We start from the raw sequence: 4,797 nt of genomic DNA, 5'->3' as shown, positions 1-4,797 counted from the left end.
GCCTACCTAGAGGTAGAGGTAGCTTTGGTCGAGCGTGCTTACGTATATTACTTATTTGGTTGGTGTGGGATGCGGACAAGCGACTTCGTACCAATCTTCAGTAAGAAGAAAATCTACTTTTAGTGCCCCGATGTTTCCTCTCCTTAACAGTCGAGCCCCTACCGGTCCTCAGAGAATCAATCTATTTCCTGCTAGTCATGCAGGCAGGCCGAATATATAGGCAAACTAGATCATCACCGCACATTGCCTTCTCCCGTATGTCTGGGATGGCCCACTTCTTCTTACCGGGATGGCCTTTACCGGTACACGATGGCTCAATACCAACTGATGGCCGGCCGGCCTACCGCAAAAGAGAGGAAAAGAATCTATATTTGACAAGGCGCTGGTGGGCTTGGCTTGGTTGGGCTTGTTCAATGGCTCGCTCCTCCCTTCCTTTGCTTGCCTACTGCTTTTCTTTCTTCCCCTCAACTCCTTTAATGGGATATCCCTACGAATGGAATCCCTACAAATAGAATCAATCTCTATACGATAGTCGCTGTTTGATCCCGGGGTTGTGTCCTTCCGATCTGCATCCTACCCCCCCCTCCCTCGAAGCTCTCTTTACCCGACTCAAAGTTTGTTTTGTTTTAATGTAACCCATCTACCTAGAAACCTTCCCCTTTTCTATAGGATTGGCAACAGGCCACTATGAAATTAGGTAATAGAAACTTGACGGATCGCACCTTATTAATTATTAAGCTTCTCCTTTCCATCATTCCATAACCTCCGGATCTTACTAGTGGGCTGGCTTATCCACACAAGTGGTATGACTTCGCTCAAGAAGGGACAGCACTTGAGTGATCACTCCCCTTAAATAAGAATATGTGGGTGGTTAGGGAATGGGAACCAGCGGAATGTAGACAGATGCAGAATGGGCCCTGCAGAAACGGGAAGGACTAGACCCCTATAGAATGTAGAATGGGCCTTGACTCAATATAGAATGGTGAGGCAACTCTATAGAAAAGGGCAAACAGGGGCCTTTCTTTCACTGTTTAGGGCCTTAATAGAGCATTCTCTCTATCCTTCTTTTTAGGGTCAACTTGGATTCCTGTCCCCTCAAATCGTACACAATGAATCCTAACCTAAAGGGCATTCTCCTGGCCTATATTTATTTAGTTGTTTGGGAAGGTGCATTACAATTCAAGGGCTATTCTCCTCGTTATCACATCTTGACCTGGACTGGATAGATTTCTTTTACTGCCGGGCTTTCCTTCGCGGTCAATAGCAAGGTGTGGTAACGTTGGCAATGTATGTAGTACCTCGCACCTGAGGTAGTTGTTGGTATAGCACGCGAAGCCCCAACCACCATATTCTGATGTTATATTCTCTATGTCAAGGTAGTCCGAGATGTCAAGGTGGTAGTTCGAGATGTCAAGATAGCCCACCAAACCTACCAAACCTACCAAGATAGACATAGTAACCCTACCAAGCTAGATTCATTGACCAGGTAAGTCGATGTATGTATTAGCCCCTCTTACCTAAGACGAGGGAAGCCCAAGACCTTATATACTCATCTTGAGGGGCATGGCATTTTAGATGGGGGGATGCCCTAAGAATAATTGTTGGAATTGTAATTGCTGGAACCTCATAAATGGCACCTAATCAATGGCATTGTATAAGCCTTTCTCTTACTTACGAGCCTTCTCTCTCTAACGGCCTTCTCTTACTTACGAGCATGTCTGCTAGGCAGCACGTGCGCCAGACGCCACGCCGAAAAGCCTTCTGTAGGGCGAGGTACACTGATCTCGGGGACGGACAGATAGAGTTTTAGACCGTAAAGGGTACTCGCGGAGAATACTAGAAAAGGCACGCAGATCAGCCTATTATATGATATTGGACGGATTTACAGGTAAGCCCAGATCGATAGCGAAGCAAGGAATGAACACGGGTAAGCTTAGGTACACTGATAAACCAATCAGTCCAGTAAAACGGATAAGCCCATCAGCCCTACTCAACCAACATAAACCCCTACCAATAGTAGTTTCAGCAGCAGGGAAGGCACAACCAGGAGCACCAGTAGCGGAAAAGGCAGCAGAGACAAAGACTATTATATTCTATTTCAGCAGCAGTGGAGGCGAAGACAACAGCAGCTAGTTGCAGTTGTTCCAGTTCCAATTGATCTAGTCAAAGCATATTATATAGGACCCAGTTTATCCATATCCAGAGGTTCAACACTCACTGAACAGGCAAGCTTGCATTCAAGGAAGACGAAGGATTACTCGACCAAAGGCCCGGTAGGGTGAGCCTGCCGAACTCTCGACTATAAGGCCGCCATCGGCTCGACTAAAAGGCCCGTAGGGACTCGGCCGAGGTTACGAGGTCGAGGAGAGGCCCGGTAGGGTGAGGGACGAACTCTTGACAGTAGGCCGCCATCGGCTCACTATTCATATGGTGAGGACCGACAGGATGCGGAAGCATGCTCGACCGTTAAGGAGAGGGGCTCGACTGTCAAGGAGAGGGACGAAGTCACTCACTATTCATATGGTGAGGGTGAGCCTGCCGAACTCTCGACCCCCGGGCCGCCATCGACGGAGTCACTCACTATTCATATGGTGAGGGTGCGTTAGCACACTCGACTGTCCAGGACCTTTAGGTGCTCGACCATAAGGATGCGTAAGCAGGCTCGACTGTTAAGGAGAGGACCTTTAGGTGCTCGACTGTTAAGGAGAGGGAGAGGAGAGGGATTCGATCCAGCCGCAGGTTCCCCTACGGCTACCTTGTTACGACTTCACCCCAGTCGAAGACCCCACCGTGGTATGCGCCAATAAGACCACCCCAACCATAGTGGGCCACACTAGTGGAACATATATAGATAGGGTGATCATTGGTCTGATGCTTCGGGCAAAATCAACTCCCAGGGTGTGACGGGCGGTGTGTACAGGGCCCGGGTACATATTCACCGCGGCATGCTGATCCGCGATTACTAGCGATTCCAACTTCATGTTCTCGAGTTGCAGAGAACAATCCGAACTGAGGCAATCTTTCCGGATTCGCTCCGCCTTACGGCCTTGCTTCCCATTGTCATTGCCATTGTAGCACGTGTGTGGCCCAGCCCATAAGGGCCATGCGGACTTGACGTCATCCCCACCTTCCTCCAGCATATCACTGGCAGTCTCTTGTGAGTGCAGCACGCACCTGCCTTCATAGGAGTGTCATCAATCAAAAAGAGGCGCTTGCCTCCGAGAGTTCGCTTACTCACCCTCGCCCTTGAGAAGGGGTGATGACATTGATCCGTTAGCGCATGTCTCAGCAACAAAAAATGAGGGTTTCGTTCGTTATAGGACTTAACCAAGCATCTCACGACACGAGCTGATGACAGCCATGCAACACCTGTATGAATTTTCGCACCATCCCGTTAAGGACATGCACACTTGTTCATATGTCAAGGGCTGGTAAGGTTCTGTGCGTTGTATCGAATTAAACCACATGCTCCACCGCTTGTGCAGGCCCCCGTCAATTCCTTTGAGTTTCAGTCTTGCGACCGTACTCCCCAGGCGGAGTGTTTCACGCGTTAGCTGGGCCCCTGATCCTAATCCTACCTAGTAGGCAGGCAGACCAAGGACGAACACTCATCGCTTACGGCATGGACTACCAGGGTATCTGATCCTGTTTGCTCCCCATGCTTTCGCACCCCAGCGTCAGTGGGGACCCAGAGAGCTGCCTTCGCGGTTGGCGTTCCTTCGTATATCTTAGGATTTGATCCCTCCACACGAAATTCCACTCTCCCCTATCTCACTCAAGTGAAATGGTCAAGAAAGCACCCCGCCAGTGTTTTGGGGACTTTCACTTTCCACCCTTTTCACTGCCTACGTGCCCTTTATGCCCAGTCATTCCGAATAACACTTGCCCCCCCCGTATTACCGCGGCTGCTGGCACGGAGTTAGCCGGGGCTTCTTCCTCGAGTCCTGTCATGATCGAAACTCGACGAAAGAGCTTGACAAGCGACAGTGCCCTTCTTCACCCACGCGATATTGCTGGATCGGGCGTGAGCCCATTGTCCAATATTCCCCACTGCTGCCCCCCGAGGGAGTCTGGGCCGTGTCTCAGTCCCAGTGTGGCTGATCATCCGAAAAGACTAGCTAAGCATCATTGGCTTGGTCAGCCTTTACCTAACCAACTACCTGATACTACGTGGGCTCATCGAACAACGCGAATTAGCTTGCTTTATGAATCATTCAGGATTTGGAGTGAACTATTCGGCAGATTCCCACGCGTTACGCACCTGTTCGCCACTTTGCTTGCTGTGCCCCACGCCCAGCGCACCACTCGCATATCATTTGAGTGAGTGAGCACGTGCTAGGAGGGGGCCATTCATCTTGCCCTTCTGCCCCCACGTGGATGGATGGGGAAGCAAGCCACGTTCGACTTGCATGTGTTAAGCATATAGCTAGCGTTCGTTCTGAGCCAGGATCAAACTCTTTTTTTGAGTATGATCTATTTTGAGCATCAAATGCCCCTCACCCATATGAATGAGTGAGCGACCCCTAAATAATATAGGGCCTTTCGAATGCCGGCAGCCTTCATATTCATATATTATATATGTCATTACGGTCCTGATTGAATTCATGACGATCTCCCTGCCTGAATGAGATAGGTAATTACGCTTTAGCAGATCATGCATATATTATATATGTCATTATGCTATTTTGAGAGATCGAATTGTGAACTTCTTCCATCCGGACCTTCTCTCACTCACATCTCTCTGGTCAAGTATGAAATGACATATATAATGATCAGTCATAAATCTCTCTCCTTGCA

General features: G+C 49.2%; 1 pseudogene; it reads right to left on the bottom strand.

Annotated features, from left to right (window-relative positions):
* Positions 1 to 2,722: 2,722 nt before the first annotated feature.
* On the bottom strand, positions 2,723 to 4,460 carry LOC149244632 (18S ribosomal RNA; annotated as a pseudogene).
* Positions 4,461 to 4,797: the final 337 nt, after the last annotated feature.

The sequence above is a fragment of the Pinus tabuliformis genome, chromosome 8 (assembly GCF_031772625.1).
Source record: "Pinus tabuliformis cultivar Carrire ecotype Pingquan chromosome 8, CPIR1, whole genome shotgun sequence".
Taxonomy (NCBI): Eukaryota; Viridiplantae; Streptophyta; class Pinopsida; order Pinales; family Pinaceae; genus Pinus; species Pinus tabuliformis.
This window is presented reverse-complemented; position numbering and strand designations above follow the sequence as displayed.